We start from the raw sequence: 22,084 nt of genomic DNA on the forward strand, positions 1-22,084 counted from the left end.
GCCAAGTCCATCCTCAAATTCCTATGTGTGATACATGCAGTGATACAACACAGCCGCAGAGAGAGTGAGAGAGAAAGGGGGTGATGCGAGAGAGAGAGTGTGAGGGCAAGAGGCAGAGAGACAGGAAGCATGTCTTCTACATTGTGCTGCTGTATATATCTTAACACTATGCCCCCGAGGTGAACTGAAATATACAGCCCTGTGACAATACACTACTGAGACATTGCCATGAAATCATACCAGACCGTCTTTTTATAGTCTGCCACACACACACACACACACACACACACACACACACACACACACACACACACACACACACACACACACACACACACACACACACACACACACACACACACACACACACACACACACACACACACACACACACACACACACACACACAGTAGAGTGAGAGGAAGAGAGGTCTGGGACTGGGAGGGAACGTGTGTTCTTGAACAAACGCTGCTCTCTCTCTGGTTTGAACAGATCTGTGTGTCTGACTCTGTTTCATCTCTTGTGTTATTAGATCAGCCTCTCACGGGTGTCACCTCTCCTTTGACAACGCTTACATCAGCCATGGTGTCCTCTGATTGGCTCAGCCACTCTAGCATATCACAGATAGTTACTTGGTTTCTCTGTTGGGTGATTGTTGGATGAGAACGGACCAGTGGGGTCGTCATCAGTCTCTCAGAAACATCTGTTTGATGTATATGGAAACGAAGTGGTGTCATGTTATCTATGTTCCTCTAGTCTTCTTCTCTAGTCTTCTTCTCTAGTCTTCTTCTCTAGTCTTCTTCTCTAGTCTTCTTCTCTAGTCTTCTTGGTTCTGGCCAATCTTTCACTTTTTTCTGCCCCATACCGAGCTCTGTCAGTATTGTGTAACCAGTTTTCTGTTCTAGAAAGTTTCTCTTGTCCTGTCTGGCATCCTGAAGTTGTCTTTTCTGTCACTCAGCTTTCAATGCGGGCTGTCACGTCATGTTTATCATCATTCTGAACACTGAAAAGTTCAAGAGAGAAAAATATATTGGAGAAAAAATATGTATTAAAGACAAGTATATAGGAAAAATATCAAAGTGGCCAAGACAAAATGTCACAACTTTTGGGCTTAGACACTGACATGTTTTTTTTGTGCGGTTTGGATTTATTTGATATTTATTCTGTTTGAGAGACCGTAGTCCTTTCTGTTACATACACGCATGCCTGGTTCAGGGGATTTATACTCCATCTTGTGTACCATTCTTGTATTGTCAGCTTATGATTTCTCATCTTACAACATTTATCACTTTATTATGCCATAAGTACATTATATTGTATTCTATTTTTCTTGATTTAATTGTACATTTACTTGTCCGATATACCTGACTGTTTTGTTGTTGTATTCAACAATATAGTTGCCTTGCCAAAAAGGTGTCATGTAAAGGGCAATGTAATATTTATTAATGCATTATTCATAGTGTAAGGCAAATCAAACACATGCATTAATTTGTGTGTTGACCTGTTATTAATAAATGTTATATATCTGGGCCTAGGGCTGTGGCGGTCACAAACTTTCGCCAGCCGGTGATTGTCAAGCAAATAACTGTCGGTCTCACGGTAATTGACTGTTAACCTGTCTAGGACTGGAACAGCCCGTGAAAGTGCAGGGCGCCAAATTCAAAACTAAAATCTCATAACTAAAATTCCTCAAGCATACAAGTATTTTACACCATTTTAAAGATACAATTCTCGTTAATCCAGCCACAGTGTCTGATTTCAAAAAGGATTTACAGCAAAAGCACCACAAACGATTATGTTAGGTCAGAGCCAAGCCACAGAAAAACACAGCCATTTTTTCCAGCCAAAGAGAGGAGTCGCAAAAAGCAGAAATAGACATAGAATTAATCACTAACCTTTGATGATCTTCATCAGATGACACTCATAGGACTTCATGTTACACAATACATGTATGTTTTGTTTGATAAAGTTCATATTTATATAAAAAGATCTGAGTTTACATTGGCGCGTTACGTTCAGTAGTTCTAAAACATGCAGTGATTGTGCAGAGAGCCACATCAATTTACAGAAATACTCATAATAAACATTGATAAAAGATATGACTATTATACATGGAACTTTAGATAAACTTCTCCTTAATGAAACCCCTGTGTTAGATTTCAAAACTTTACGGAGAAAGCAAACCATGCAATAATCTGAGTACAGCCTTTAGACAACAAAGCAGCTAAAAGATACCCGCCATATTGGGTAGTCAACATTACTCAGAAAGAGCATTTAAAATATTCACTTACCTTTGATGATCTTCATCAGAATGCACTCCCAGGAATCCCAGTTCCACCATAAATTTTTGATTTGTTCGATAATGTCCAGTTCCAAATATCTTCTTTTGTTAGGGCGTTTGGTAAACAAATCCAAAAGCGTGTTCAGGTCGTGCTGAACGTCGGACGAAAAGTTCAAAAAGTTACGTTACAGCCCGTAGAAACATCCCAGCCTAAGTATGGAATCAATCTTTAGGATGTTTTTAACATAAAACTTCATTAATGTTCCAACCCGGCAATTCCTTTGTCTGTACAAATGAAGTGGAACGTAGCTACCTTTCACGTGAGCGCGCCAGACCGAGGCTGTGGCACTCTGCCAGACCACTCATTCAAAGAGCCCTTATTCTAAATACTGTTGACATCTAGTGGAAGCATTGGGAAGTGAAACATAACTAATATCCCACTGTATCTTCAATGGGGGCTGAGTTGAAAAACTACAAACCTCAGATTTCCCACTTCCTGGGTGGATTTTTTCTCAGATTTTTGCCTGCCATATGACATAGTTCAAACAGTTTTAGAAACTTCAGAGTGATTTCTATCCAAATGTACTAATTATATGCATATTCTAGCTTTTACGGCTGAGTAGCAGGCAGCTTAATTTGGGCACGTTTTTCATCCAAGCTACCCAATACTGCTCCCTACCCCAAAGAAGTTAATTAACATAAACATATTTAGCATCTCCTGACTTCCACACACAGCCTACAAGCCACTGATGCAGACCTTTGGAACATCTACATTTTAAAAAGTAAATAAATCCATGTAATATAGCCTACACCTTCACAATGAATCCATTATTTTTTTTAGACAGGTCTAAAGTAGCAGGATATGATGAAAATGTAGAAATTCAGAATGGTGTACTCTGAGTTGTCCTTATTTTAGGTCCTGATGTGGCTATGCCAAATGGCTGTGGGCTACACTAGTTCATTTAGCAGGCAAGATTAGCTTAGAATTCCATGGCATTGTTTATATTATCATATAGTATGGAGAATACAATTGAACAAAGCTGAATAAAATATAAATATTTTCTCCAAACGATTTAAGGGAGTGTGCACATGCGGCTATTCTGTATTAAGCGGTTAACAAAGAAATAGGTAGTCCTATATGCTTAATTTAGAGTTATCAATGTAACTTTAGTTGTTCTACAAATGTTGGGCTATATGTTTACATTTCTAATACATTTTTAGGCTGCATAATGCGACCAAAATTATATTTAGGAGTGCTTGAAAGGAATGAGCTCTGCTTAGTTTTCTGCGGAAGCTGTACACACTACATAAGTCTCTCATTCACAATTTGACAAGCACTTGATAATGCCTAGAATTTCACGGTGGCATCCCCTTTATAGCTGGAATGCACTCTATAAAATAGTCCATGCCTTTGTTTTGCCCTTCTCCCTGAGTGCTGTGTGTTCTCCATCACGTGACTGGGTTTTTCTCACAGGCTACAAGTGAAGACAGACGCACCGGGGATGCAACTGAGGGCATCCTTATCCAATTCCGATGTGCATAAGGAAGATATTGGAAGGAAGAACTGCCCACATTTACTTTTCGTCAGCCAACAAGATGAGTAGGCCTAACGAACAGCAAAATCGCTAGCCTATGTCAATCTACTATCCCCCACGTTATTCGATCAAGAAAAATATTTAATTTGATGTGGCTGTTTTGTGTCTTTGCCCATAACTTTGCACCTTTTGATGTAAATGTTTGAGGACAGGGTTTTGTTCTTTGTGGATCCCATTAGAATGGTGATCACAGAGAAAGGGAAAGGGTTTTGTTCTTTGTGGATCCCATTAGAATGGTGATCACAGTGAAAGGGACAGGGTTTTGTTCTTTCTGGATCCCATTAGAATGGTGATCACAGAGAAAGGGACAGGGTTTTGTTCTTTCTGGATCCCATTAGAATGGTGATCACAGAGAAAGCAACAGGGCAACAACTCTTACAATTCCAACTATTGAATCCTGCAAGATACTGTTCTTAATTACCTTATTTTGCCAAAGTGGAGATGATGATTCTTTTGTTTGTTGCCTGTGCTACAGATGTTTATATTGGTCAGCTATTACAGGACTAGTAAAAGCCTAGTGCACTGCTGTTGTTATTTTTGTCTTTTTAGAAATATTTTTATAAATAATAATCATATTTTCAATTTATTTTTAAATGTTCAGATTTTTCAGGGGGTGGCTACAGCGGGTTATGCTGCTGTGTAATATTAATTGTAAAAACAGGAGGAAGATGGGAGGGAAGAATGTTCCTTAATACCCAGAAGCCTCTGTGCTGTGTGACTTTGTGTCAGCAGTTTCTCTTGTGCATAGTTAAACACTTCAACCCATGAATACTGAACATGTGCCTGTAATATAGAAACAAATATATTTTTTGTGTTTTGATCTTGAACTACGTTTATTAGAGGTATGGATAGCGCCATATTGAATTGCCATAGTAACGACTGACGCGTCATTGGTAGGAATAAGCAAATTGTGAGTGAATGCCACCGGTGGGGCTTCACCTCTACTGGACCTGAAAGGTTTCTCACAACTTTGACAGCTCTGTCAATGAGATCAGGACCATAATATTAAGGTAAGAAACTGTATGCAATTCATTTTAATGTTGGTAATTATAATATGTATATTTCAGAGTATTTTTTCCAATTGTTAATTTGAGTTTGTGAAATGAAATTTTGATCATAAGCTGAGTAACGTTAGACAATCAGCCAAAACAAGACACGGTAGCTAGCTAAACCTAGCTAAACCTAGCTACTTGAGTTAGCTATTTTCTTGTATTTTTGATGTAAATGTTTTCATTTATAGCTGTACAAAATACAGTACAAATATTTACAATTTGAAGAGGTATTATGTATGACCTAGCTAAAATGAACTGGCTAACGTTAGTGATTTAGACATGAACCTAGCTACTGTAGCTAGCCAGCCAGCCAGCCAGCCAGCCAGGCAGAAGAGAGGGATGCCGCAGGATTGCAAAATGTATGATCCCCCATATAGCTAGCTAGCTAACTAGCGACATAGCTAGATATCTAGATATATTATGACATTTTTATCTGTGATAGCTATGATTCGTAAAAATAGTAAGCCTACTGGCTGTTGTTGATTGCAATAATTAATGTAGCATAAGCCTGAAGCCATACCCTGATAACTTGTACAATTCCCTTCCATACCTGATTCCCTTTTCATGTGCTGAAGGGTCATCGCTACTTGGGGAAGATGAGGACAAAGGGGAGGAGATTGAAATGGAGGAGGCGGAGGAAATTTGGACACTGTGTGGGACTGCCAGCTCTCAGACCTTTGTGAGGAGGACGACACAATGGACATGTCACCTGTGCTCCATTGTGACAAGGATAGGCAATGGCTGGAGAGACTAGACAACATGCTCATGAGGCTGCAAACAGGGCTAAGGGACAATCACAACCTCACAGGACAAATACATAGATATACATACCATACATAGCTAGCTAATCTTCACCCAGTAGCTCATTTTGTCACTGGTCATTTCCTCTGTCTTGCATGCTTCTAATTCTGACTCTTTCTGTGTTAGGCTATAGGCTTAGTGCCGTGGTCATCAACCGGTTGATCACTATCAACTGGTCGTTCTCCAAGGCATTTTTAGTCGATCTCCAAGGCATTTCTAAACATTTCTGTAAAAAAAAACAAGAAAAAGCATTTTTTTAAATCTCATGCTGTTGGTGGTAGGTGCACCCGATTCAGCTGCCCTGTGTGCTGGGTAGAAGTGTTCTACCCAAGTGTTCTGAATGTACAAACTCTGCCTTCCTGGCGGACCCGGAGAGCAAATTAAGTGCACAATAGGCAGTAAAATAATGCTACAGCAAAGTTGATACTGTGAAAATGTTTAAAACCATGACTAGAGAGAGACTGTCAACGAATACAGCAAAGAGCTGCTGTTTAAGTTCTTACTCAGCACTGTCAACACTTTTTATTCAACACTTACAGTGCCCTCAGAAAGTATTCAGACTCCTTGACTTTTTCCACGTTTTGTTACATGACAGCCTTATTCTAAAATGGATTCAATTAAATATTTTCCTCACCAATCTACACACAATACCCCATAATGCAAAGCGAAAAAAGGTTTTTTAGAAATGTTTGCAAAAGTATTAAAACTAACTGAAATATCTTATGTACATAAGTATTCAGACCCTTTGATATGAGCTCTGATATGAGCCCTTTGAAATTGAGCTCTCCTGCATCCTGTTTCCATTGATCATCCTTGAGATGTTTCTACAACTTGATTGCAGTCCACCTGTGGTAAATTCAATTGATTGGACATGATTTGGAAAGACACACACCTGTCTATACAAGGTCCCACAATTGACAGTGCATGTCAGAGCAAAAACCAAGCCATGAGTTTGAAGGAAATGTCTGTCGACCTCTGACACAGGATTGTATCGAGAGACAGATCTGGAGAAGGGTACAAAACATGTATGCAGCATTGAAGGTCCCCAAGAAGACAGTGGCATCCATCATTCTTAAATGGAGTAAGTTTGGAACCACCAAGACTCTTCCTAGAGCTGGCTGCCCAGCCAAACAGGGCAATCGGGGTAGAAGAACCCGATGGTCACTCTAACAGAGCTCTGACCTCTGTGGATACGGGAGAAACTTCCAGAAGGACAACCATCTCTGCAGCACTCCACCAATCAGGCCTTTATGGTAGTGGCCAGAAGGAAGCCACTCCTCAGTAAAAAGCACATGACAGCCCGCTTGCAGTTTGCCAAAAGGCACCTAAAGACTATCAGACCATGAGAAACAAGATTCTCTGGTCTGATGAAACCAAGAATGAACTCTTTGGCCTGAATGCCAAGCGTCACGTCTGGAGGAAACCTGGCACCACCCCTACGGTGAAGTATGGTGGTGGCAGAGTCATGCTGTGGGGATGTTTTTCAACAGCAGGGACTAGGAGACTAGTCAGGATCGAGGCAAAGATGAACGGAGCAAAGTACAGAGAGAAAACCTGCTCCAAAGTGCTCAGAACCTCAGTCAGACTGGGGCAAAGGTTCACCCTCCACTAGGACAGCGACCCTAAGCACACAGCCAAGACAACACAGGAGTAGTTTCGGGACAAGTCTCTGAATGTCCTTGAGTGGCCCAGCCAGAGCCTGGACTTGCTTCAACAAAGTACTGAGTAAAGAGTTTGAATACTTACAGTGCCTTTGGAAAGTATTCAGACCCCTTGAATTTTTACACATTTTGTCGTGTTACAGCCTGAATTTAAAATGGATTACATTTAGATGTTTTTTCACTGGCCTTCACACAATACCCCATAATGTCAAAGTGGAATTATGTTTTTCGAAATGTGTAAATTAATAAAATGTCTTGAGTCAGTATTCAACCCCTTTGTTATGACAAGCCTAAATAGGTTCAAGAGTAAAATGTTGCTTAACATGTCACATCATACGCTGCATGGACTCATTCTGTGTGTAATAATAGGGATTAACGATGTCAAGCAAAGAGGCGTTTGAAGGTAGGCCTTGAAATACATCCACAGGTACACCTCCGATTGACTCAAATGATGTCAATTAGCCTATCCGAAGCTTCTAAAGCCATGACATCATTTTCTGGAATTTTCCAAGCTGTTTAAAGGCACAGTCAACTTAGTGTATGTAAACTTCTGACCTACTGGAATTGTGATACAGTGAATTAAGTGAAATAATCTGTCCGTAAACAATTGTTGGAAAAATAACTTGTGTCATTGCACAAAGTAGATGTCCTAACCGACTTGCCAAAACTATGATTTTTGAACGACTACCTCTTATCTGTATCCCACACATAGAATTATCTGTAAGGTCCCTCAGTTGAGCAGGGAATTACAAACACAGATTCAACCATAAAGACCAGGGAGGTTTCCCAAAGCCTCGCAAAGAAGAGCTCCTATTGGTAGATGGGTGAAAATAAAAAAAGCAGACATTGAATATCTCGAGCATGGTGAAGTTATTTAATTACACTTAGGATGGTGTATCAATACATCCAGTCACCACAAAGATACAGGCCTTCTTCCTAACTCAGTTGCCTGAGAGGGATGTCAGTAGTTACTGCTCAGGGATTTCACCATGAGGCTAATGGTGACTGTAAAACAGTTACAGAATTTAATGGCGGTGATATGATAAAACTGAGGATGGGTCAACAACATTGTAGTTACTCTACAATACTTACCTAATTGACAGAGTGAAAAGAAGAAAGAAAATATTTCAAAACATGCATGTCACGTGTGCTCCCCTCTCCGGGCTCTAGGTCCCGTCACCATCGTTACGCGCACCTGTGCGTCATCACTCACCTGGACTCCATCACTTCCCTGATTACCTTCCCTATGGATGTCACTCCCTTTGGTTCCTTCCCCAGGCGTTGTTCGTGTTTCTTGTTTTGTTCATTAATTGATGTGCTCCCTGAACTTGCTTCCCGATTCCCAGCGCACTCTTTACCATGCATCCTATTTGCAACAAGGCACTAAAGTAATACTGCAAAAAAATGTGGCAAGCAATTCACTTTTTGTCCAAATTCAATACAATACATTACTGAGTACCACTCTCCATATTTTAAAACATAGTGGTGTCTACATCATGTTATAGGTATGTTTGTAATTGTTAAGGGCTGGGGAGTTTTTCAGGATAAAAAGGAAATGGAATGGAGCTAAGCACAGGCAAAATCCTAGTGGAAAACCTCGTTCAGTCTGCTTTCCAGACGGTGGAAGATAAATTCACCTTTCAGCAGGACAATAACCTAAAACACAAGGCCAACTCTACACTGGAGTTGCTTACCAAAAAGACAGTGTATGTTCCAAGTTACAATTTTGATTAAATTTACTTGAAATGGACTTCTACAAAGTATTAACTCAGGGGTGAGAATACTTATGTTAATTAGATATTTATGTATTTAATTTTCAATAAATTATCTAAAATATCTAAAAACATGTTATCACTATGTCATTATGGGGTAATGTGTGTACAGTTGAAGTCGGAAGTTTACATACACTTGAGCAACGTGACTACAAAATATCTCAAAAGTTACCTGTAAACTTTGCCAAAACATTTCAAACTACTTTTGTTATACAACTTTAGGTATTTTTTAACGTAAATAATCGATGAATTTGAAGACGGGGTGATCTGTGTTCAATACAGGAAGAAAACAAACTGAAGAATGCTTTCTGGTCACGCGCCTCTATCTAACAGTACACTTCAAGTGACCCTCGTTCAAGAATGCCGTACTTCTTCTTTACGCAAAGGAATAACCTCAACCAATTTCTAAAGACTGTTGACATCCAGTGGAAGCGATAGGAACTGCAATGAAACTCCATTGAAAAGAGTGACCCCCCCCAAAAAATCTGTATGGTTTGTCCTCAGGGTTATGCATATCTTATCTTCTGGGGATGAGTAGCAGGCAGTTGAATTTGGGCATGCATTTCATCCGGACGTAAAAATTCTGCCCCCTGTCACCAAGAAGTTAACAGTCTGATGGCCTTGAGATAGAAGCTGTTTTTCAGTCTCTCGGTCTCCGCTTTGATGCACCTGTTCTGACCTCACCTTCTGCCTGATAGCGGGGTGAACAGGCAGTGGCTTGGGTGGTTGTTGTCCTTGATGATCTTTTTGGCCTTCTTGTGACATCGGGTGGTGTAGGTGTCCTGGAGGGCAGGTAGTTTGCCCCCGGTGATGTGTTGTGCAGACCGCACTACCCTCTAGAGAGCCTTACGGCTGTCGGAGAAGCAGTTGCCGTACCAGGCGGTGATACAGCCCGACACGTTATATATTGAAGCAACATCTCAAGACATCAGTCAGGAAGTTAAAGCTTGGTCGCAAATGCGTCTTCCAAATGGACAATGACCCCAAGCATACTTCCAAAGTTGTGGCAAAATGGCTTAAGGACAACAAAGGCAAGGTATTGGAGTGGCCATCACAAAGCCCTGACCTCAACCCTATAGAAAATGTGTGGGCAGAACTGAAAAAGCGTGTGCGAGCAAGGAGGCCTACAAACCTGACTCAGTTACACCAGCTCTGTCAGGAGGAATGGGCCAACATTTACCCAACTTATTGTGGGAAGCTTGTGGAAGTCTACCCGAAATGTTTGACCCAAGTTAAACAATTTAAAGGCAATGCTACCAAATACTATTTGAGTGTATGTAAACTTCTGACCCACTGGGAATGTGATGAAATAAATAAAAGCTGAAATAAATCATTCTCTCTACTATTATTCTGACATTTCACATTCTTAAAATAAAGTGGTGATCTTAACTGACCTAAGACAGGGAATGTTTACTAGGATTAAATGTCAGGTATTGTGCAAGTTCTCCCACTTTTAAAAAGATGAGAGAGGCCTGTAATTTTCATCATAGGTTAACTTCAACTATGACAGACAAAATGAGAAAAAAAATCCAGAAAATCACATTGTAGGATTTTTAATGAATTTATTTGCAAATTATGGTGGTCAATAACAAAAGTTTATCTCAATACTTTGTTCTATACCCTTTGTTGGCAATAACAGAGGTCAAACGTTTTCTGTAAGTCTTCACAAGGTTTTCACACACTGTTGCTGGTATTTTGGCCAATTCCTCCATGCAGATCTCCTCTAGAGCAGTGATGTTTTGGGGCTGTTGCTGGGCAACATGGACTTTCAACTCCCTCCAAAGATTTGCTATGGGGTAGAGATCTGGAGACTGGCTAGGTCACTCCAGGTCCTTGAAATGCTTCTTACGAAGCCACTCCTTCATTGCCCGGGCGGTGTGTTTGGGATCATTGTCATGCTGAAAGACCCAGCCACGTTTCATCTTCAATGCCCTTGCTGATGGAAGGAGGTTTTCACTCAAAATCTCACAATACATGGCCCCATTCATTCTTTCCTTTACACAGATCAGTCGTCCTGGTTGCTTTGCAGAAAAACAGCCCCAAAGCATGATGTTTCCACCCCATGCTTCACAGTAGGTATGGTGTTCTTTGGGTGCAACTCAGCATTCTTTGTCCTCCAAACACGACGACAAAAAGTTATATTTTGGTTTCATTCTCCCAATCTTCTTCTGGATCATCCAAATGCTCTCTAGCAAACTTCAGACGGGCCTGGACATGTACTGGCTTAAGCAGGGGGACATGTCTGGCACTGCAGGATTTGAGTCCCTGGCGGCGTAGTGTGTTACTGAAGGTAGGCTTTTTTACTTTGGTCCCAGCTCTCTGCAGGTAATTCACTAGGTCCCCCCGTGTGGTTCTGGGATTTTTGCTCACCGTTCTTGTGATCATTTTGACCCCACGGGGTGAGATCTTGCGTGGAGCCCCAGATCGAGGGAGATTATCAGTGGTCTTGTATATCTTCCATTTCCTAATAATTGCTCCCACAGTTTATTTCTTCAAACCAAGCTGCTTACCTATTGCAGATTCAGTCTTCCCAGCCTGGTGCAGGTCAACAATTTTGTTTCTGGTGTCCTTTGACAGCTCTTTGGTCTTGGCCATAGTGGAGTTTGGAGTGTGACTGTTTGAGGTTGTGGACAGGTGTCTTTCATATTGATAACAAGTTCAAACAGGTGCCATTAATACAGGTAACGAGTGGAGGACAGAGGAGCCTCTTAAAGAAGATGTTACAGGTCTGTGAGAGACAGAAATCTTGCTTGTTTGAAGGTGACCAAATACGTATTTTCCACCATAATTTGCAAATGAATTCGTTAAAAATCCTACAATGTGATTTTCTGGATTTTTTTTCTCATTTTGTCTGACATGGTTGAAGTGTACATATGATGAAAATTACAGGCCTCTCTCATCTTTTTAAGTGGGAGAACTTGCACAATTGGTGGCTGACTAAATACTTTTTCTGCCCCACTGTATGTATCATGTTTTATATAAATATGGTTTGATTCCAGCAAATGATGCTCATTAATGTATGCAGAGGTCATAGTCTCATTAAATTCTGGAATACCAAAACTCCTCCTACCAATTATGCAACAATGCCAATATGGTGATTTACAGTTGCTGGTGTTCTAAAGCCTTGTGTTTCCTTTCCCCTTTAATGGAGGAAAGGAATGCGGTGGGCTGGATGCTGCACTCTCTCACACTCCCTCTTTCCTTCTCCTCTCACCCCCTCTTCTTCTCACGTCAACAGAATCCCCACAAATGAGATATTTCCCCAAGAGGAAAGGCTGCGGAGCAAGGTCTTCCTCTGTTTGTCTGTCTCTCAAATGCAATGGAAGGCTCTGGGGTGTTTTCTCTCTTTCGTATCTCTGTCACTCTCTTTTGCTCTGTATTTTCTCAACTTGAGTTTTAGGCTGGAGGGAACCCGTGGTGAATTGTTCTAATGAAAGAGACAGAGGAGGGGGGAGAGAGTAGGAAAGAGGGAAGAGAGAAAGGAGAGGAGGGGAGAGGGCAAGGGCATCCTTGACTGCTGAAAAGAAACAGCGAGAAATTGGGTAGAAAAACAAGAAAGACTAGTTGGAAATGAAAACAAAACATCTCCAATTAAGGGAAACTTTAGTTTCCTGGTCATGGACATTCAGTCACAGTCTCTGTTGTGAATGGATGATGAATTACCTTCGCTTTTCCCTTTGATGCTAAACTCCTGCAGTTTCTACCACCTACATTGTCTTCCTCTCAGTTCTCTACATGCATGCATATCTGCCTGTCCGTCTGTGCCGGTGTACGGCACAATATGTGTGTGTGTGTGTGTGTGTGTGCGTGAGTGGGAGTGCATTCATGTGTGTGTGTGTGTGTGTGTGTGTATAACACAGCAAGCTTGATGTAGAGAGCATCTCCCTGTCTGGGCTTAGAGACAAGAAGCCAATAGATATTTGGAGCCAGCCAGGCCTAACTAGCTGTATTTATGATGATATGCAGGCAGGTCACAATGTGATATCTCTCATCAATCCACCAATCGTGTATCGATCGGCTTGGTCTGCAGCCAAGTAGCGCTGATGGATGACTGAGGCAGCCACTCTGACAGCAAGCATGTCCAATCACACCAGTTGGGGATGAGTTTGCATCGCACCAATCAAATCAGCCGCAGCAGCCCTAATTTTTATCACTGTCATTTCGACAGTGATGCATAACGCAGAGAGAGAGAGAGTTGCCAGCCAGGGAATGAGGGGAGCTCTGAGGCAGAGGAAAGAGTGAACGAAAGGGGTGGTGGAGAAAAGTAAAGCCCCCGAAAACAGGTGGAAAGCTCTTAAGTTTTCCTCCCTGGCCTAGCCGTGTGAACCCTGGTCCCAGTGTTGTGTGTTCGTTCTCTCTCTCTCTCTCTCTCTCTCTCTCTCTCTCTCTCTCTCTCTCTCTCTCTCTCTCTCTCTCTCTCCTCTCCCCCTCTCTCTCTCTTCCTCTCCCCCTCTCTCTCTCTTCCCTCTCTCCTCTTCCTCCTCCCTCCCTCTCTCTCCTCTTCCCTCTCTCCCTCCCTCTATCTCTCTTCCTCTCTCTCTCTCTTCCTCTCTCTCTCTCTCTCTCTCTCTTCCTCTCCCTCCCTCTCTCTCTCTTCCTCTCTCTCTCTTCCTCTCCCTCCCCTCTCTCTCTCTTCCTCTCCCTCTCCCTCCCTCTATCTCTCTTCCTCTCTCTCTCTCTCTTCCTCTCTCTCTCTCTCTCTCTCTTCCTCTCCCTCTCTCTCTCTCAGCTTTTTAAAATATGTTTTTACGGATACTCGTTATTTTACATTCCTGTCTCTGCCTTGCTAAACGCTAATAGATTGCATCCTTTCTCTGGAGGTTAAATCGGAACAAATCAAAACTCTCACCCTTTTGTGTGTTTTTTCTTCCATCCTTCCCTTTTTTTCTTTCTTTCTATTTTTCCCCTCCTCCTCTATCAAGTTGAAGTGAATGGAGCATCATTGTGCCTTTTATCTCAGAAAGGCGATTGAGTGAGGCCCAAGACAACAGAAGGTAATGTTGTCTAGTATTGAACTGCATAGAGCTGAGGAAATACAAAGGCTGGGGAAGGAAAGCTGAGGCAGTGCACAAAGGAAGAGTGCTACAGGAGGGATCTAACCTTGTCTGGCTCTGATGTTCCTCTTTCTACTTTGTACTGTAACACCGCCAGCCTTACCCATTACTGGCACCAAGCCTGTCTGTAACTCAGTCTCTACTTTCCTCTCTCACTCAGGAGAGCTACATATGGGCCAGTCGGAAGCTCAAACAGTAACAAAGCGTTCACCCTGCCACTTGTTTATATGGACTTTGTTTACAAACATTGGAGTAAAACAAGCGTACATTTGGGGCTCTGATGGGGGTATGAACGTTGAACTAAGCTCATTAAGCATTTAGAAGTCTAATACTGCAAGAATCATTGGCTATACAGTTATAATTCATTAATTAACAGTCTAAAAATGTATATAGAAACTGCAGATTGCCCCTTTAAAGTAACGGGAGAAAGTCTGTGCATAGTGCTGTAATAAGGGCTCAGAACACGTACTAGTTGGCTGGTAGGGAGAGAGTTTGAGAAACAAAAGACACCGAGGACCAGGGCATGTGAAACTTGAGCAAACTCGGACTGGACTGCAGAATAGTATTATAGAGCAGCAGGTTAAGGTGTGAAGTCTGCCCCACCTCTCTTACCTCACCCCCTTTCCCTCCTCCCTCCCCCTCCATCCCCAGTTGGTCCTGTCGGTGTGCCAGGGTCGGGTGATTACCGGCACTCTCTCCCAATTAGGGGCTGATTATTTCGGTGTGCTCTAATTGACTGGGGAGATATGTAAATGGATGTCATTTGGGATGATAAAGGCTCTGCGGTGCAGGATGCACTGCATTATTTAGCCGTGTGGCTGCTATGTGCGGCGGGCGGGCGGGCTGGGAGGCAGCGGCACGGCGTGAAGGATGTGGCGGGTGCTATAATTGCTGCGGAGAGAGAGGTTAAGCTGAATGAGCAGTTGAATTAGAAATGAGGAATTTGGCTGTTTTAATTATTTCTTTATTTGATGTTCCCCCTTTCTCTTTCAGTTCTTTCTCCCTCTCTGGAGTGAGAGGAGGGGGCTGAGCAGAGCTGAATACCATACATAAAAGCATCAGTAGATGCAATGAGTGTAAAACAAATAGGTGCGTAGGGGTGGGGTGAAGGGGTGGAGGGGAGTGAGAGTAGTCTGCTTGTGCATTAAACCAGTTAAGAACCTTTGTGGTTAATAAAATCAAACATTTCAACAGCTCAGACAAGAATGAAGCCACCCGCTTCTAAATGGAAGACGGGTACATTTAAATTAAAAATGACCCAGCCACGATAAGACTGCAGGGGGGTTTGTGTGGTGGCAGCCTCGACCTCCATATACAGTAGGGTACAAACATTTATCCAGCGAATTAAAGGTTGAGCTGTGGAGGGGTACTTTATTGTAAGTCATCATTCAGAGAGACAGTGAAGCAGTGCGTTAAGTGAATAGGGCCGGCGTGTGTTAAGCACTCGCCCTGCTCGGCACTCGCCCTGCTCGGCCCGGCTCTATCGGACTCTGACGTATTATCAGGGGGAATCATAGTAAAACGCAACACTAATCCATTGGTTTGGAGACAAGCGCCACCAGATTTGGGCCTCTTTGCAGGCTTACCGGTAATAGGGCTTCAAACGGGTCCTCCAAACAGACTCTTCATATCTCCACAATACTGAGGCTTAGAGAGGGATAGTTATCACTCTGCAAGCTGCCTATTGGTCCAACCACAAATAACACTAATGGGCTAGTTTTAGCATTAGTGCTCTCACACACACCTAACTGGAAACTCAGACCAGGCGCTAGGCTGTCTGGCAGCCGTATAAGCCTGAGGATGGTAGATTTGCTCAGGGCATGCGTATGGACAGTACAACAAGGAGACATTGGCTTCTAGGGGGATGTCTTTAGATGTATGTATTCAGAAGTGAGAGAACTTGGGCTAGAAACCTCATTACATTATCTACTAGTATCTAAAGAGGACATGTGTTTTTTGCCTGTGTGTTGTTGGTGTTGAACATCTAGACCGGGTATTCCCAAACTGGGGTACGCACAATGCCATCAGGGGTACGCCAAATAAAAATGTGAATCACATTTTTTTTTTTTCACAATTTCAAACAGTACATTTATATTTTCCAATGGTGCTATACATTTGTGTATAGCACCGAACAAAACATTACCATTTGAAAAATAAGCCACAGGAGTTTTTAAGTGAGAATAAAGACGACATTTGAGACATGTATAAAAGCAACGGGTGAGCTACCGAGTGGCTAGGAAAGGCAAGCCCCATACTATTGTGGAGGACTCAATTATTGCTGCTGCAGCAGATATGGCTGGGACAATGCTGGGGGAAAAGGCCAAAAAAACTAGACAGACAATGTCTTCATCAAACAACACTGTTTCACGACGCATCAGTGACATGGCAGGAGATGTTTTGAAACAATTACTGCTTCGCATTCAAGCCAGTGAATTATATGCGTTACAGCTGGATGAGTCAGACGTGGCGGGCCTGGCACAGCTCCTGGTATATGTCTGTTACATTTATGGGGGGTCAATTAAGGAAGACATCCTCTTCTGCAAACCACTTCAAACCAGGAAAACATGAGAGGATATTTTTTAAGTACTGGACAGCTTTGTGATAGTATGTGTTGGTATCTGTACTGATGGCGCAAAAGCCATGACAGGGAGACATAGTGGAGTGGTAACGCGTGTGCAAGCAGTTGCTCCCGACGCCACTTGGGGACACTGCAGCATCCACCGAGAGGCTCTTGATGCCAAGGGAATGCCTGACAGCTTGAAATACGTTTTGGACACTACAGTGAAAATGGTTAACTTTGTTAAAGCAAGGCCCCTGAACTCTTGTGTATTTTCTGCATTATGCAATGATATGGGCAGTGACCATGTAACACTTTTACAACAGACAGAAGAGCGCTGGTTATCAAGGGGCAAAGTATTGACACGTTTTTTTAAAATTGAGAGACGAGCTTAAAGTTTTCTTTACTGACCATCATTTCCACGTGTCTCACCGTTTGGCATGATGACGAGTTTCTCACACAACTGGCCTATCTGAATTATATTTTTTCTCACCTGAATGATCTGAATCTAGGATTACAGGAACTCTCCAACTATATTCAATGTGAGGGACAAAATTGAGGCTATGAATAAGAAGTTAACAAGGACAACATGCAGGTCTTTCCATCATTGTATGATTGTGTGCAAATGAACTCAAGCTTACGGACAATGTCAAATGTGATGTAGCGAAGCACCTGAGTGAGTTTGGTGCGCAATTACGCAGGTACTTTCCCGAAACGAACAACACAATCAACTGGATTCGTTATCCCTTTCATGCCCTGCCTCCAGTCCACTTACCAATATCTGAACAAGAGAGCCTCATCGAAAGCGGTTCTGTGAAAGCAGTTCTGTGAAAATGTTATTTAATCAGAAGCCACTGCCAGATTTCTGGATAGGCAAATCGCGCTGTTAAGACACATTTGCAACCACGTACCTATGTGAGAGTGGATTCTTGGCCCTCGCTAGCATGAAAACTAAATACAGGCACAGACTGAGTGTGGAAAATAATTTAAGACTCTCTCCAATGCAACTCAACAAAAACTCACACTCATTATTATGTTTAATAAATATATCGTATAGTGTGTGTGTGTGTGTGTGTGTGTGGCAGGCTTACAATGATGGCAAAAAAAAAACAAATTTGAGAGTGCGCTGACCCTGCTAATAGAGGGGGTACGCAGCTGGAGGTTGAATGTTTGAAGGGGTACAGGACTATAAGAAGTTTGGGAACCACTGATCTAGACAGTTGTTTTTGTTATAATGGTAGTAGTAGTAGTGGTAGTATTATCATATGTCTGTGCTTTGTGCAGCCAATGTAGTTGAATAAAAAAGCACATATTGCTTTCTCACACTGTGTCTCTGCTGCAACTTTAGAGGCCCCGACAAGATTGTTCTCTCTCGGCTTTTGTTTGAGACAACAAAGAGAAAAAACACTTGCTTGAACATAAAATAAATGGGATTTGAAACATAGTAATGTCCCTCAGATTGGCTCCAATAGTCCTGATGTGGTTGGCAAAACTATCGTCTGTGAGACACAGCCATGTCCCTCAGATCCTAGTTCCTAATATGTTGCCTGATCTGGAGATATAGACAGGGATAGGAGTTCATGACCAGAATACTAGTGAATTCGGAGTTCTGCTCTTGGTCGACTTGGTTTAATCGCTGGTGTTATTGTACAAACACGTCTCTGAGATGTTCCATTATGACAGAAGAGGGCTTGGGCTTGGGTCTTAATGACACCCAGCCAGCTATGGAGATGTGTGGTAGATTATGACTTCCCATCAATGCCAACCTCAAGGCCACGACACAATAGACAACAGGCGCTGAGACATTGAGGAGTGAGGACAGTGAAATGACTGTTGTCTGGCCCATAATGATCAGAGAGTTGTCTGAGCAAAGAATTCTGTCAATCAGCAGCATGCCCAGGTGGTTTGGAGCCTGTGGCATACCAGGCAGGACCCCTTAGATCACTGAAATGAATCATCATCATTTCCACCACAATCACCAGTATCATCACCATCATCACCACAACCACCATCACCATCATCAGCATCATCATTATCACCACATCCACCACCATCATCATCATCACCACAACCATCATCACCATCGTCATCATCATCACCACCACATCCACCACCATCATCATCATCACCATCATCATCCATCATCATCATCATCATCACTACATCCACCACCACCATCACCATCATCATCACCACAACCACTACCATCATCATCATCATCATCATCATCATCATCATCATCACCATCATCAACACCACAACCACCACCATCATCATCACCACAACCACCACCATCATCATAGTCATCACCACAACCACCACCACAATCACCATCATCATCACCATCATCACCACAACCATCAGCATCATCACCATTATCATCGCTCTCTCTCACTTGCTCAGCTTGTTTCCATCCCATGCAAACACATGTGTACACATCTCTCTCCCTAACCTGTCTGAGCCTATGTCAGACCTGTACTGTGTTGCTGGGAGTGTTATCATTTCGTTAGTCTCTCTCCGTCTCTGTATGTGGTATTTAATAGCACCTTGAGAAGGGTATTACAGTGAGCTCTCTACATGGGGCATCCCATTACCCTCCACTCCCCCACTCCCTTCCTGACACACAACTGTTCAGAAGATAATTTACATGGCATTTCAACTCAGGGTTTGGGGATGAAAAAACATCTTACGTGTAAATAGCATTTCCACTTAAATTCCACTGCTCAGTAGAAAGAGGCAGCAGCAGCGCAGCAGTCCGAAGGCAGAAACGACTGTGGGTCCATGTGTGTGAGAGAGAGAGAGAGAGAGAGAGAGAGAGAGAGAGAGAGAGAGAGAGAGAGAGAGAGAGAGAGAGAGAGAGAGAGAGAGTCCCCAGTGGGCTCACAACAGACAGCCATTAACCCTAATTACAGCTGTCATCATTCTATTTACTCAGAGAAAGAGAGGAATAAGCCTTCTGTACTGTACGAGTCCACTAAATCAGTTTTAAATACCAGTGGGTACAGTGGTTGAGGCTTTGATAGCAACATCATGGGTAATTAACATTGGGATCTTTGCATTTTAAATGCAACTTTTCCCCTCCATTAGAGTTTCCCCTCTTATGTCACTGCAGGCACTTTGAATATTAGCATTGATCCTTCTCTTGCCCTGTGTGAGGGTGTCTCACCAACTGGAAAGAGTGAGAGAGAACCCTCCCCATCCACACACAAACCCTCCACCATCCCACACCCTCCTAGCCCACCAGTCTCCCTGTCTTCCCCACTGCTATGGCTCTGTGACTGGGCTGAGTCAGCAAGCCTGTCTGGCCTGGTGGCAGGGTGTTGGCAGGAGGGTGGCAGGGGGACACTGGGGGTGGCAGCTGTAGTGGCAGGGGGTGGCTGGTGTGTCCAACAGCAAGGTGACACGCTGGACAGCACTGCCCCAAGAGCCTCTAACCAGAGTTGACAACACCAGCCCTGCATGGCCCCAGCACTCCGGTCCCAGCGCTCCGGTCCCAGCTAGCTGCAGTCTCTGACCTCGCCCTAGCAGCAACTCCAGTCCCATCCTCTGCCCTACTACCAGTCCCAGCACTACCCTACCACTTTTGTTAGTGCTTGTGAGAAAGCCTCCCCTGCCCAATACAGGCATGCATGCTGGTGAACCCTGCCTTAGGCTTGAGAAAGCAGTTTGAATGTGTGCCTTGCAGTATTGTGTGTGAGGAATTTTGAGGGTCAGGGCTCTCTCTCTCTTCCTCTGGTCCACAGACAGGAAGCTCTGGTGTGTTACCTGACTCCTCCCTGTCTAGACAGTGTGACCAGAGAAACCTGGCTTGCCCGGCTGGCCCAATCTGCCTGTTCCTTCCCTTCCCAGCAGCAATCACTAATACCCATCTCTGCCCAATCAGGGGGGACATCCACCAAGACCCACTGCTTACTGAATGACAGGGGGATTTCTCCCACTCAGTCAAAGCATGTTAGTCTGGTGGTATATGCGTGTTTGTACTGTGTGTGTTGGCTCGGCTGTCCCCTCAGTGCCCCTGCCTGTCTGAGTCTGACAGGCTGACAGCCTCAGAGAGGGAGAGAGAGATGCCAACATCCCAGAGGTGAAGGGTCACAAAATACTGCCTCTCTAACGTAGTGTGAAACATCTAGATAGGAGGTCATTACGTGGGGGTCTGGCCATCTCAAAATAAGTGGTTATTATCACCTCAATATTTTCTGATTATTACAATTACATGCTTCAGAAGCACATTAAGTAATACAAGATGCCAACTGGGAGTAGTTGACAGCTATTTGGAGACTCAATGCACAGAGCAATTTGTAGCAGAGAGGCAATAAATTGGATTTGGGCCACTTTGGAATGGGCCCCAGCTAGCTTGTTGGGTATTTGGACGGGTGCTGGCTGGGCTGGCTGTTCGCTGCTGTAAATATCACTGTGGAGAGTGTGGAGGAGGAAGCAGCATCTGGGGCTTCTTCACTGTTCATCTGTGGAAGAAGCTGGTCTTATGGGCTCTCTCAGTCAGAACACTATTTAGATGTGGTCAACCATGAGTCTAATCCAAACCGGTCTGTCCTCAAATCGTCCAAATTAATTATATGCTTTTCTGCCCAACGATTATTGGAGAACTGGCAGGTAATGTAATTATTTCCCCGTTTTTAATTGGCTCTTAGGTTAACAATATGTTGGATGTCACACTGGATTCACCTGTTTGGAAAGCTGTCGCCATGGTTTCCCTGTTTGCAGGACCCCACTGTGTCAAATGGCACACATCTGTGGTGACCTGTGACTGCCTCTACGAGAGAGAGAGAGAGAGAGAGAGAGAGAGAGAGAGAGAGAGAGAGAGAGAGAGAGAGAGAGAGAGAGAGAGAGAGAGAAGTTTGGTTCATCTTCAGCTGTTACCATTAAAACAGTATTTTCACTTGGCCATTTTAGGAGACACGTGAGAGGTGGCTGTAGTAAGTCTAGGTAAAAGGTTGTGGGACACACACACACCATCTACCTCCCTCCCACTCTCTCTCCCTTCACCCTCCTCTTTTATCAGACTACAGTTCCGCAGTTTGTCAGCATTAATAGGGGATTCCCTGGAAAAGATTCAGATGGGGGAATACCCTCAGCCAGTCAGTACCCTCCCTCTTCTTTCTCTCCCCACAGGGGATGTGTGTAACATGAACTCCCCCTGAATACTGGCCCATCATACACATCACATAGAACCGACTGAACAGACCTACACCATCAAGGCACTACTGCTCTGTTTCACAATGTCGTGCTTGTTCAAATACACAGAGTATACCAAACATCAGGAACACCTTCCTAATATTGAGTTTCACCCCTG

At 43.2% G+C, this 22,084-nt stretch overlaps 1 protein-coding gene across 3 annotated transcripts in view; it reads left to right on the plus strand.

Moving 5' to 3' along the window:
• Window positions 1–22,084, plus strand: part of LOC118368440 (AT-rich interactive domain-containing protein 1B-like) — a 236,493-nt gene that overhangs the window by 134,848 nt on the left and 79,561 nt on the right. The window lies entirely within an intron of this gene.

Source organism: Oncorhynchus keta, chromosome 35 (genome assembly GCF_023373465.1).
Source record: "Oncorhynchus keta strain PuntledgeMale-10-30-2019 chromosome 35, Oket_V2, whole genome shotgun sequence".
In the NCBI taxonomy this organism is placed as follows: Eukaryota; Metazoa; Chordata; class Actinopteri; order Salmoniformes; family Salmonidae; genus Oncorhynchus; species Oncorhynchus keta.